Source organism: Macrotis lagotis, chromosome 1 (assembly GCF_037893015.1).
Source record: "Macrotis lagotis isolate mMagLag1 chromosome 1, bilby.v1.9.chrom.fasta, whole genome shotgun sequence".
Taxonomy (NCBI): domain Eukaryota; kingdom Metazoa; phylum Chordata; class Mammalia; order Peramelemorphia; family Peramelidae; genus Macrotis; species Macrotis lagotis.
Window position 1 is genome coordinate 706775965 of NC_133658.1, and position 14684 is coordinate 706790648.

The window sequence follows — 14684 nt, forward strand, 5'->3', positions numbered from 1 at the left end:
AAAGTTCAGTCATTGCCAAGTGATGAAGGAGAAGTGATTAAAGGTTAAAGAAAGAAAAATGTTGTCAATTTAATTATAAGTTAATCAGTGAGGCACAAAGGTACAGAAAAAAAAGTTTCCTTAGAAGAGAGAGGTTGTTGTATTAATTACAGTACACTTGTGAGTTAGAAGGAGGGCAGGGAAACTTATAAGACTATAGAAAATTAGTTAAAATAGAAAGTTGCAATACTTCCCAAGGAACCTACCCTAGGTGAGTCCCTTTTATGCCCTACCTCTCTCCGTTTCCTGAATTAGTAATGGTTGCACTATAACTCCAATATAAGAATCTTCTATTTCTCTTCTCCCAAGGGAGCCCTTGTAAACTAAGATCTAGATCCCCCTTTCTTATTTGATTTAACTTTAAAAAATGATTCACATGCCACTTTCTGCTTGACATCTATTTTGACCACTCACCCTGCCTCCAGCAGTTATCTCAAAATTATCTTGTATAAGGGGAGAAAAGGATTTATTTTCTTTTTCTTTATACCTATCAATTCCCCTTACCCCCTCATTAAAGATGGGTACTAAGTTATTAGAGAGATGTTAACATCCAATGAATCCTCTAAAGGTATTTATACTTTTCTCTGATTTAATGAGAATGGACATGATCCCATTGGTAGACATCTTAAACTCAATATGTACAAGACAAAACTTTTGCCCCAACCACACCACTGTTATAACACCATATACTGAGTCCCTCAGGCTCACAACCTAGATATCATCCTTGATTCCTCCCTATCTCTATCTCCATCCCCACCCCACCCCCCATATCCAAGCTATTCCCAAGGCCTGTGGATTTCCCCTTTGCAACATTTTGAATATCCTCTTTATTGCCATCACACTGGGATAGTCTCTCATCATTGCCTCACACTCCTTGTGGGTCTGGCTGCCTCAGGTCTCTTCAACTCCATTCTGCCCTCCATTCACTTACAAAAATCACATTGCTAAATGACAGGTCTACAGTGTCATTTCCCTATTCACTGAACTCCAATAATTCCCTTTTGTCTACAGGATCCTTTGGTGTTCAAAATCTTTTTTAACATAATTTCCTTTTACATTTCTTAAACCTTTATCTCCATCATGTAATCTTTAGTTCATTGACAATGGTCTCCAAGGTACTCCATCTCTCAGCTACAGGAATTTTCTCTGTCTGTCCATCTACTCAGAATACTCCTTCCTCATTTCCTCCTACTGGGTCCAACCAAAATCCTAACTTCTAGGAAGACTTTCCCATCCCTCTTTATTCTAGTGCTTTCCTTCCTTTAATTATTTCCTATTTTCCCCATAGAGTAACTTTAGGCATAAGTTAGTATTTAATATCTAAGAATGAGAAAAAATGTCTGGCAATTTGGAACAATTCTCATAAAACCTCTATTTCTTTTCCATAAAAAATCATGAACCTGTGACACAGTTTACCAAAAGAAGGTTATTCCTAAGTAAGTGAAAAGGAAGAAACAAAGCAGAAAGTTAGAAATAGTCTGAAAGTCAAGAGAACAGAGACTATAAAGATTTATTGGCTTCGTGAAGGTTTGGTTAACATGTTAGACCAAAAAACAAAACAAAATGAAAGAAAACTAGAGCACCATTGGATTCCTTCAGGTTCCCGCACTTTGTCACAGGAGAAAAGAGATTGTATGGCTCTTCGACTATGGAGTTAGATTAAGGGAGATTATAGAGAAAAGGAAATAATGACTAGAAAATACAAAGAAAAGTTTCAGAGAATAATCTTAGAAGGACTGTGGTGTTGGAGATAATACCAATTCCTGAAGCGAGAGGGAAAAGAAAACTCAGAGTTAAGGATGATACAAGAATAGAGAAGGAAAAGGGAGTTTTCAAACAGAAGTACAGAAAAAGGGAGGCACTGAAAATTATATAGAAAGAAGCATTTGTGTTATAGTTTAACAGAAGTAAACATTCTAAACCAGATGTGTGAAACCTGCAATTTCCAAGTGGTCTGAACCAGAGTAAAATGTCAATGGTAAATGGTTAGAAAAATTAAAAATATATAGTACAAAGTAGATAGGACACCTCAGGGGTACAATGAATAGAACACCAGCCCTGGAGTCAGGAAGACTTGAGTTCAAATTGATCTCAGACACTAACTGTATGACTTCAGGCATGTCACTTAATCTGGTTTGCCTCAGTTTCTTCTAAAATGTGCTAGAGAAGAAAATGGCAACCAGTGCAGTATCATTGCCAAGAAAATCTCAAAAGGGGGTCATAAAGAATCATATATGACTGAAGTTACTGAATAGCAACAATAATAACATAGATGATAGCTAATATTAATTTTTGATTTCACAAGTCAGTATGTGACCCACAGAGATCCATTTCTGTTTGAGTTTCACATCTTGGTTCTAAACTAGAGATAAGTTTAAAATGCTAAAATTGAAAAAAAAATTTTAAAAAAATTAAAAAAAATAAAAAATGCTAAAATTGGGGGGCACCTAGGTGGTGCAATGGATAGAGCACCGGCCCTGAAGTCAGAAGGATCTGAGTTCAAATTCAGTCTCAGACACATAATAACCTAGCTGTGTGACCTTGGGCAAGTCACTTAACCCCAATGCCTCTCAAAAAAATTGTTAAAATTGAAGTAGCAAGTACAGACATTCTGAGTTAATTTTTCTATCATGCTTGTCCTTCTTAAAGAGTTGCTGTGTTTGGGGTAGCCAGGTGGCGCAGTGGATAGAAGCTTGGAATCAGAGGACCTGAGTTCACATCCAACCTCAGCCCCTTGACTCATCATATTAGCTGTGTGACCCTGAGCAGGTCACTTAACCCGATGGACTCACAACCGGGGTGGGGGGGGGGGGGCGGGTAATGGTTAATTCATCAGAGTATTATATGTGTAGAGACCAAACTAAGAATCTGGAGCTAGAAAAATCTCTTGCTAACTGTGTGACCTTGCAGAAGTTGCATAATCTCATTTGATTTGAGTTAGCTCCCCCTGTAAAATAAGAACCTTAAAATCATGAAATTGAGCTCTATGTCAGAATTTTTGACTTCCATTGCCTTATTCTTGATCTGCTCTGATCTCCTCTTTCTAATTCCACTCCCATAGCACTTTTGTGCATTAAACAATACTAGCCCGAAGAGCTGGTGAGTGCCTCCACCTGAAAACCAAACAACCAGCAGCCTGAAGTATCAGTTACCTGGAATGTTGGGTCCACTATTCAGTTCTTTAGAATCTGAAAGCGTTGGGGTTTCAAAAACCTCTGTTAAATACTTTTAGGATCATTAAAATATTGTCTTATCAATGAACATCTTATCAGGATTGACTTCACTTGGGGAATTGCTAGTAGAGAAAATCTCCTGTAGAAAACTGCCTGGAGGTCTCCCCACAGAGAAGAAAAATGACTTTAAAACTGGAGACTTAAATACACATATAGATCTTTAAACTCATCATCTGAGTATTCCCTCCAAGTGTAAAGCACAAATCATCAGTACCTACCCATCTTATCTCTCTTGTTCTTTAATTACCAAAAAGTTGATGCAGAGGATCAATTCAATTTGTAGGAAGCTTCCTTGTTTTCTCTTGTTCTCAGGAAGGTGACAATGATACATACAGGTAAACCATCACTATTCCTTATATATCTTCATTGATCATACATTTCTTTGTTAAACAACCTTTTCTCCATTTCTTCATAATATATATTTTATATATGTGCATATATATAAAACAGATATATGGATATATATGAATATATGTAGATATATAGATATACAGATATATGTAGGTATGTACATAGCCAGACATGTATCTATATCCATATGTGAACATATGTATACATATATCAAAATACATATAGATAGATATGTATCTATCTATCTATCTATCTATCTATATATATATATATAGAGAGAGAGAGAGAGAGAGAGAGAGATTATAAACACACAAATATACACATATGACAGACATTGTAGATAGTCTTAGACAATGATTTGGCCCAGAATTGAACAGCTCTAGGAAGAAAAAGCAATCTGGATTGCTTTTTTTTTTGAGAAATTGCAGAATTATTTTAATGGCCTCACATTTTGTCATGAAACAAAGGCCTATCTTTTTAATAATGATATTCTGCCAATATTATTGCTTGACTTTGAGTCAAAGAACATTAAAGTTGGGCGGCTAGGTGGCGTAGTGGATGAAGCACCGGCCCTGGAGTCAGGAGTACCTGGGTTCAGGTCCGGTCTCAGACATTTAATAATTGCCTAGCTGTGTGGCCTTGGGCAAGCCACTTAACCCTGTTTGCCTTGCAAAAACCTGAAAAAAAGAAAGAGAAAAGAAAAAGAACATTAAAGTCTCTGAAGAATTAAAAAATGAGTATCACCCAGAGGACAATGATGAAGCTCATGGTGAATGTGAGTAGGCTGAAAGTTATTATAAACAGTGAATCAAAGACAGATTTTGAAATTTTCCCCTAAGCTGCATTTTGATCAGGCAATTGGAATATAGTTAGTGGGAAAGACTCCAGGATGTGATCCACATCTTCTTAAAGAGACTAGCCAGTGGGTAGACTTTAGTGGCTGCCCTCTAAAATGGGTTAAGGATATTTTATCAGATTCAAATCAACAAAACAAATGCTTGTTCGGGGACTACTTTGGGTAAGACATTGTGGGAATACAGGATTTACAGATGGAACAATATTCAGAGCAATCAATCAATGTGCATTTATTATCTCCTACTACCTGCCAGCAATTGCAGTAGAAAGGATGTGGAGAGAGTACAAAGAAAAAGGTGACCATCCCTGTCTTTAAGGAGATAAAAATCTCTTGAGAGGAAACAATTAGATATAGGATAATTTGGAGGAGAAGACTAACAGGTGGAAATATGAGGTTAGACATCCTATAGAAGGTAGTGCTATGGTAAAGAGGGAGCATCTTCTGATGGGTAGTGCCAATGGAATATTATGGAATTTTGTAAATGATGGGATGACATGAGATTATCCAAATAATCTTTTTCTTCTTATGCTAATGAGAATGTAGCCTTATGAATGGGATAGCAGGTGGATAGCATGCTGAGCTTAATCTGTAAAACTCATTTTCCCAAGTTCAAATTCAGTCTCAGACACTTACTAGCTGGGTGACCCTGGGCAAGTCACCTAACTCTGTCTGTCTCAGTTCCTCATCTGTAAAATAAACTAGAGAAGGAAATGGCAAACCACATCAGTATCTTAGCCAAGAAAATCCCAAATGGGGTCACAAAATGACATGTTATTATTAAGGGAAAGGCATAGATGTACCTATGAATGTTCCTATTTCTATCTGTGATTGGTTGATTCTTATCCTTAATTATCGAAGAATACCCAAATGACAAACTAGTGAAGGTAGAAATGGAAAGATTTTTTGACTGAATGGAGATGTGGCACGAGGTAGAGTGTGGTATCAAGACTGCCATCAAGGTTGCTAACTTGGTCAGTGGAAAGGATTGTGCTGGAGAAAATTAGGAATGTTTGGAAAATGGGCAGGTTTCTGTGGGTTTTCTTTTGTATATGTGGATATATTTGTATATAGGCTTGTATCAAAAAATTGAGCTGGGGGTAATGGTGGACCTCATAGGCCATTCAACCTAATGTTGTCACTATGTAGTAAAATGTTGAAGTACTTAAAAGTTACTTGCTTGGTTTCCCACAGCAAGTGTCTGAGGTAGAATCTGAACCTTGGTCTTCCTGATTCCTAGGCCTGTGCTTTATGTATCACACTGTGTTACCTCAAACTCACTTTGAGTTTGAGATACCTGTAGTATGCCCAGTTCTAAATGTTCAAAAGACAGTTCATGATGTGGTACTGAAACTCAGAAGACAGACTCATGCTTGTATCTATAAATCCAGAGAAAATAATCAGACATAGGACAATTAAGAGCAGTGTTAAGAAAACTCAAAGAGAAGACTGAAGAAGAAGGTGAAGAGGAAAATTTGGTAACATCGTCAAATATCTAAGAGAGGTCAAAAAGGAAAAGAACTGAGAAAAAGACTATCAGATTTGGCAATTATAAGGGTGAAGAAGAGAGTGAAAAGAAGGAATTAAAAGAGTGAAAAAAGGGGCAATCAGAATAAACCATTATTGGATTGGTTTGGTTTAGTTTGTTTATTTTTCCTTTTTAGGCATTCAACTGAGAAAGAGAGGTGAAGATGATAGCTAAAAGAGTGAGAAGAGAGTGAAAAAGAGGGAAATCAGAATAAGCCATTATTGATTTGGTTTGGTTTGGTTTGGTTATTTTTCCTTTTCAGGCATTCAACTGAGAATGAGAGGTGAGGACAATAGCTAAAATGAAAGGCATAATCTAGAGAGAATGTTTTAAAAGACAAAGAAGACTTGAATTATTTGTAGGCAGGTGAGAATCTCATGGTAAAAGGAATTAGGGGAAAGAAAGAAAACCATGAGATAGGAAGGAAAAACATTAAAGATTTTTTTTTAAAAAGGGAACATAGTGTACATTCAGATTCCATGGTTTTTTGTTGTCCCCCCCCCCGGATGATATTGTCTATAACAGGTCTCCCAGAGTTGTATTTGATCTCTGAACTGCTGAGCATAGTTTTATTCATTAGAGGTAACCAATTCACAATATTGATGTTAATGTGTACAATTGGTTCTGCTCTCTTCACGCAGCATCAGATCTTGCAATTCACTTTGTGCTTCTCTAAAGTCTGATCACTCATGTTTTCTTATAGAATAATAGTTTTCCATAATATTCATATACCATAACTTATTCAGTCATTTCCCAAATTGATAGTATCCCCCTTAGTTTACAAATCTTTGACACTACAAAAAGAGTTGCTGTAAATATTTTTGAACAGGTGGAACTTTTCTCATTTTTTATGATTTCTTTTGGATATGGACCTTGTATTGGTATTGCTGTGTCAAAGGGTATGATTTTATTGTTTTTGGGCATAGTTCTAGGCTTCTAGTTACTTTTCAAACTCTTAACTAATAGTGCTTAAATTAGAGGCAACCGATATTACAGTGGATAGAAATACGGGCTTGAAGTCAGGAAGATCAAGGTTCAAATATGACTTCAAACTTTTGTGACCCTGGACAAGTCACTTCATCCTGCTTGTCTCAGTTTCTTCAACTACAAAATGCAGATAATAATAGCGCCTATCTCTCTGGATTGTTGTAAGGATTAAATGAGATAGCATGTGTAAAAACATTTAGCCTGCATACTTCATTGATAGCCAATTTTTTGGACAATTAGGTAGCAGAGATAGATGGTTCAAGTGATAGAATACTGGGTCTGGAGGCAGGAAGATCTGAATTCAAATCAGACTTCAGACATTTCAAACTTTGTGACCTTGTGCAAGTAACTTAACCTTGTTTACTTTGGTCTTCTTATTTATAAAATGGGCTAGAGAAGGGGAAATGGTAAATTACTCCAGTATCTTTACCAAGAAAATCTCAAAAGGAGTCATAAAGAGACTTACGTAAGTAAAAACAAACAACAAAAGTGGCACATTGCATGACCTGGAGTTGGGAAGACTCATCTTCTAGAATTCAAATACAACTAAAGGTAGTAGTTGTTTGATCTTGGTCAAGTCACTTAACCCTGCTTGCCTCAGTTTCCTTATCTGTAAAATCACCTGGAGAAGGAAATACCACTCCAGTATCTTTGCCAAGAAATCCCAAAATGGAATCACAAAAGTTGAGAAATAACTGAAAAATGATTGAACAACAATTAAAGCATGTTTGGATTTCTTGGGGAGCCACTAGTAGAAGACTTCCTGTGAGTGACTTATGGGAGGAGATTACCAAGATTTTCACAGAATTTGCAGGCATGAATGAATAATGGAGAGAGTATTTATATCAATGGGACCACTGATCCACTTAGTACACAGTAGTATAAGACTGATTGGACAAATTCCCATTTACCAGGCCAAGTTTCAAGGGTCAGTTTTCCAGAAATTGTTCCTGGATAGCAGTATTAAAAGTTCACCTGACTAAGGGTTATGTCTTTTTTTCCCTTCTCCTTTGTAAAAATGGAAATGATTCCTGCAGGCCAATTTCAAATTCTTCCATGGACAGTCTGATAGATCTTTGGACAATTCTGCATCTACCTCTGGGGGAAACACTAGAGAAAAAAAATCTAAATTTCGGAGCATTTTTCATGAGTAACTGTTAGTTCATTGAATCATAGAGGTAGACAGCATCTTAGAGGTCATTGAGTTCAATCTCTTCATTTTAAAGAAAAAGCAGATTAGCAAATATAAAGAGGTACCCAAGGTCATGCAGATAGTCAATGGCAGATCAAGGATTTGAATGAACTTGGCTCCTCTGACTTGAAATCTGGTGTTCTTTCTACTCAATTACTTTGAGTAAATCAATCCCTTTTCTACTCTAGAACTTGTAATTATGAAGGGAAGTATAATAACATTTTTTTCCTGGAAAGAGCTTTAGTAATTCTGGCAGCACTGCATTAATCAGTTAATCAGTGTTCAAGCAGAACTGATGTCCTTGACGTATATAATCAATCTTGATTCCTTCCACATTTGATTTTTATCACTTTTGAAATTTGACAGCTACAGATATCAAGGAATAGTAGTTTATTTTCACATCTTCTCTTGTTACAGCTAACACAGATGGGCACGTATAATACAATAGGACTGTTGATACATGTATTGGAACTCCTTACAGTCTTTTTGAAGATAATTATAGTGTCTCCTCAGTGAATTTATGGAGATTAATGGTGTTCAAACCAGAGCCTATTATAACTAGATGGTGAAAAGGAGGCTGTTGTTTTTTACCTTTTGTGATGGAATAGAATTCTTTTTTTGAGGTGGCAGGTTTATTGGAACCAATAAATGCTGAAATGTCTTGCCTAGGATTAATTTTGAGGACTTTTTTGTCAAGTGAATGTGAGGCTACATGTGCAGCTTCCTATTGAGCAAAATGGGATTGAACCAGGACATCCCATTCTCTGCCTAGGCTTGATAAATGCTTATAGTATTACACATACAGTTATAAGTTTTTAACTTTTTGAAATGCTATGAAGATGGCTTCCTTTATTGCTCTAGTGAATCATCCCACTGAAAGAAATTTGAAAATCTTTCATATTGCAATGGAAAAAGCACTGGATTTGTCAACTATACTACTTTACAAAGTATGAGACTTTAGTCAAGCCTCTTTGTCTCTGGGCCTCTGTTTCCTCATCTGTAAAATAAGGAGGAGAGATATTAGATCACCTCTTAAAGCTCTTCTACCTCTGAATCTTTGAAGCATCTGGACCCTTAGGTGTTCCCACCTATCCACCACAACCATGGCCACATCAGTATTTCAAATTCAGCAGCAGAGAACTGAGTTGAGTACCTTCTACTTTTGGATGTATCTGAATGACCACATATCTGACTGTAGACATTGTCATTCTGTTACTTTTGTTTTACAACAAAGACAGATACTGAAGGTTTAAAAAAATTAATTCATCCATCCCAGATTTCAGCACCCTAGTATTTGTACTTATCCTACCTCTTTTCTGGACACAGTGGACAGAGAGCTGGGCCTGGAGTCAGATAGACTGGAGTTCAAATCTGGATTCAGACACTTACTAGTTGCGTGACCCTGGGAAGGACTCTCATATCTGCTTCATCATTCTATTTATCATGATATGCTACTTTGAAGAATATGAAAATAGTTTCACTTCACTCAGTATGTATTTGTAAAAGCATGAAGTCTTTTAATAGGCAAATAAAATCTTAGTATTATTATGAAAATAAGTTGACCTTCAAAGTTCTTCTGAAAAAGTTTTAAGCTTTGGGGAAACTAGGTGGTGCAGTGGATAGAGCACCGGCCCTGGAGTCAGGAGGACCTGAGTTCAAATTTGACCTCAGGTACTTAATAATAATTACCTAGCTGTGTGGCCTTGGGCAAGCCACTTAACTCCATTGCCTTGCAAAAACCTAAAAAATAAAAAATAAAAAAGTTTCAAGCTTTCCACAAGCTTGAGGACTATATTTTACCCCTCTCTGCCTCTGCAAAGAAATGTTCTAAGTCTTTTCCACCATAGTCTTCTGGAGTCCTGATTGGTCATTTTATTCATCAGGATTCTTAAGCTTTTCAAAGTTGTTTTCCTTTATAGTGTTATAGACATTATATAAATTTTCCTCTTTTTTTCTCTCTTCACTCTACATTACTTTATAGAACTTCTCTAAATCTCTCATTCTCATTATTTCATATGCTACAATAATATTCCATTGTATTCAAATGCTATCATTTGTTCAGGAATCTCTCATAAAATTAAACTTTTTTAACCAAAAAAGAACGAGAATTTATGAGTAATTTTATTTACTTGTCTTGCTTTATTTTTGCCACTGTAAGTGGTCATTTTTGAAGCCTGAAGTCATATCATAGATGGAACATTAGCAGAATTTAGAAAAGGAAGGGATCTTCAAGATCATTTCATTTATTTTTCCACTTAATAGAAGGGGAAACTCCTGATGAACCAGAAATGTGCAAAAATACAACTTGAGGGAATACTGCCAGGGAGGGAAAGTGGTCTTCTGAGGGAAGTTACATAGCTTTCCTAGAAAAATAGGCTCTTTCCTTGGAGGAGCTCTGCCAACTTTATTGACCCTGAATAATGGTGTTTCCTAGGAAAGGGAAAAACCTTAAATAACTGGAGATTTTTTTTTAATTATGGTATATCTGTAAGACCATTGTACATGAAGTCATAAGATACAGGTTTGAATTCCTACTATGTGCCTTTTGGCATGTTTTCCAACCAATAGAACCTCAATTTCTTCATACTAAAAAGTTATAAAAGTTTGTCACAAAGTTCTCTATAAAACTTAAAGTATTACATACTTGTGTTTTTATCTTTATGCACCACTGATATTGCACCTACCTCCTCTTTCCCCCCTCCCCAGGAAAAAAAAAAACTATCCTTAATCTGCTGCATTGAACATAGGAATAAAAGAATTCCTTCAGGATTGAGGAAGTGAAAAGTGAAAGATAGAACAAAGTTCAGAATTATTTGTAGTGAAAAATAAACATAACTCCAGGTCAGTCAGAAGATGATTAGGAAGTGGTAAAGGTTAAAAGTGAACCTTAGAACATCATGGAATCTAGAACAAAAGAGAGGAGAGAAAGAAAATTTCTTTTGGTCATGTAAGCATCCAGAGGGAGACACTTTAATTCTGAATGACTATTACCAGATATTTTGGAAACACATGATTTCTTCAGACACCTGCCTGTATTCTGAATGAAATCTTTTCTTTTTTTATTAAAGATTTTATTTACTTTGAGTTTTACAATTTTTCCCCTAATCTTACTTCCCTCCCCCACCCCCCACAGAAAGCAATTTGCCAGTCTTTACATCGTTTCCATGTTGTACATTGATAAAAATTGAGTGGGATGAGAGAGAAATCATATACTTAAGGAAAAAACATAAAGTATAAGATATAACAAGATCAGACAATAAGATATCAGTTTTTTTCTAAATTAAAGGAAATAGTCCTTGGACTTTGTTCAAACTCCACAGTTCTTTATCTGGATACAGATGGTATTCTCCATCATAGAAAGCCCCAAATTGTCCCTGATTGTTGCACTGATGGAATGAGTGAGTCCTTCAAGGTTGAACATCAGCCCCATGTTGCTGTTAGGGTGTACAGTGTTTTTCTGGTTCTGCTCATCTCACTCAGTATAAGTTCATACAAATCCCTCCAGGCTTCCCTGAATTCCCATCCCTCTTGATTTCTAATAGAACAATAGTGCTCCATGACATACATATACCACAGTTTTGCTAAGTCATTCACCAATTGAAGGATATTTACTTGATTTCCAATTCTTTGCCACCACAAACAGGGCTGCTATGAATATTTTTGTACAAGTGATGTTTTTACCATTTTTCATCATCTCTTCAGGGTATAGAGCTAGTAGTGGTATAGCTGGATCAAAGGGTATGCACATTTTTGTTGCCCTTTGGGCATAGTTCCAAATTGCTCTCCAGAAAGGTTGGATGAGTTCACAGATCCACCAATAATGTAATAGTGTCCCAGATTTCCCACAATCCTTCCAACAATGATCATTGTCCTTTCTGGTCATATTGACTAGTCTGAGAGGTGTGGTGGTACCTCAGAGAAGCTTTAATTTGCATTTCTCTGAAATCTTTTCTAAAACAGTTCATTCTCCACTTCACCTTTGATTTTATTTCTAATACCATGCTAATAGTAGTAGTTTTCAGAGAACTAATTTGGTCTCCTAAAGTCTTAAAGGAAAGCTTGTCTGAAATGCCTGACAATTATAGTTATTTAATAATAAATAACTAACTAATCATATTTATATAGTCTCCTTTAATTTTAAAAACATTTTTGTCTGTTTAATTTTTAAATGTGCTGTTTTCCCCTTTTCTCTTCCATTTCTCTTCCCCTACCTAATTCCTAAACCCTCCTCTGTGAGATTAAAAAAAAGAAAAACAAGGTAAAAATTTTAGTTTCGAATAAATAGAATGGCCATATTTATCACAAACAAAACTATATCTCATCATACACATTACTGTATCAGCTCTTTTCAAGGAGTGGTTATGGATACTTCAGATGTCTTCTGAAATAACAGTTGATTATTGTGTTGACCCAAATTCTTAGCTCTTTCACAATTGTTCATTTTTACAGTGTTAATATTATAGTATAAATTCTTCTCATGGTTCTGTTCACTTTACTCTGCATCAGTCCACAGTCCAAACTTTAATAATTTCTTATGGCACAATATTATTTATACATTTTCATTCATTCATTCCCCATATTTTGTTAGGTGTTCTCTAATGTTTGCAATCCTTTAGCTTTCAATTCTAAAAAGTATATTCCTTACAACCCTGTGAAAAAAGTGTTTTATCAAATATTACATTTTACAGATACAGAGACTAAGAAAAGTTAAGTGACTTCTCTGTCCTTGAGAAAATGGAAGAACAGGTAATAGAATATAGATTATTATATGCAGTCAGCAACATCTCCATCTGTCAATGAATGCCTATTCTGCTTTATAGGCTATTTCCTCTGACTTACTGAGCTTTTTTTGTGACTCAACCAACCTTGGACCAATTGACAAAATAACTGCTCCCACAATTATTTAGGTGTTCAGTCAAGTCACTTACCAGTGCTCACAATCTGCAGACTTTTAGTGCTTCCTGTCCCAATGCTTCCTGGGCAGACCAATGCCACACATCCCTATTACATTTTGAGCACTAACAAGAAGTTCTGAAGTTCTGATACCACTTAAGAACTAAATAGGAGAACAAGATCAGCTACAGGAGAACAAAATTGACTAAGGGAGAGAAGAACCTGTGATGGCTATGGGGCATAATGATCTTTGGAGATAGTCTTAGTACATTAAAAGGACTGGACTCACCTGAGTTCTTCACATAGGGACCTCTTATAGAGAGATGATATCAAGCACTAGACCAGGGATTCTTGAACATTTTCTATATCTGGTGAAGCCTATGAACCCCTTCTCAGAATCATGCTTTTAAATAATTGAAGGAAATGCTAAATTTCAATTAGAAATGAGTGAAAATAATATATTTTTGTCCATTTAAGTTAGTGGATGCCCTGAAAGTATCTTTTGGTTTTATGGATCCGAGTTAATAACCTCTGATTGGAGGAAAGCCCTATGTGAGACTATTTCATCTTGTAATGTAGGTCAAAAACTTTATCTTCAATTTAGGGAGCTGCCTAGGAACTGAGAAGTTAATTTACTTACCTAGGGTCACTCAGCTAGTATGTGTCAGAGGGGGATCATGACCCCAAATCTTCCTGGCCTCAAGGCCAACTCTCTCCTCTACACCACACTGCCTCTCATGATTTGCTGTAATGAAAAATATTTCTCACTTGTTGACCCATCTTCTGGTGATGAAGCTCTTGAAAGTCAGGAGGAGGATCCTTGTTCAGTCTTGACTTTGACTCTTTGTGATCCTTTTTTGGGATTTTCTTGGCAGAGATACTGTAGTGGTTTGCCATTTCTTTCTACAGCTCATTTTGTAGAAGAGGAAGCTGAAATAAACAGGATTAAATGACTTGCCCAGGGTCACCCAGCAAGTCTGAGACCAGATTTGATCTCAGGAAGATGACTCTTCTTGACTCCAGGCTCAGCAGGATAGCTACTGAGCCACTTAGCTCTCCCATATACCTTATACCATAGTTTTTCAGGTGTCTACCTTGCCTCCTCCTAGTCTTACGCCTGGTCAGGAAGCATTGCCATTGCTTCTAGAAAGATGCAGTAAAATAAAGTTATAGTGAGCACAGGAGCACAGGCAACAGTCAACAAATATTTATAAAGCACTTACAGTGTGGCAGGCCCTGTGATAAGCACTGTGATAAGAAGAAAAAGAAACTACCTGCCCTCAAAGAGCTTACCAGTCTAATGAGGGAAGATCATATGCAGAGACTGAAAGAGGTCAGGGAGGCCGAGCAGCTAGGGAATACCTCGCTGGGAGCATAATGTCTGCTGTTAATTAATTGGAAAGTTCTGAGCCCTCTATAAGGGAAGACTTTGGGAGGCACTCCATCCTTCAGGTGCAACATAATAATCCTGCTTCTATACCAAAGTCAGGCAGCTTGGTGACACAGTGGATAGATAACTGGATTTAAGGTCACTTTACTAGCTGTGTGACTGGGCAAGTCCCTTAACCTCATTGCCTCAGTTTCCTAATCTGTAAAATGAGCTGGAGA

The 14684-nt window shown here is 36.6% G+C and overlaps 1 protein-coding gene across 3 annotated transcripts in view; it reads left to right on the top strand.

The window, feature by feature from the left end:
* PLA2R1 (phospholipase A2 receptor 1) overlaps positions 1 to 14684 on the top strand; it is a 153731-nt gene that overhangs the window by 16630 nt on the left and 122417 nt on the right. The gene's annotated exons all lie outside the window — the stretch shown is intronic.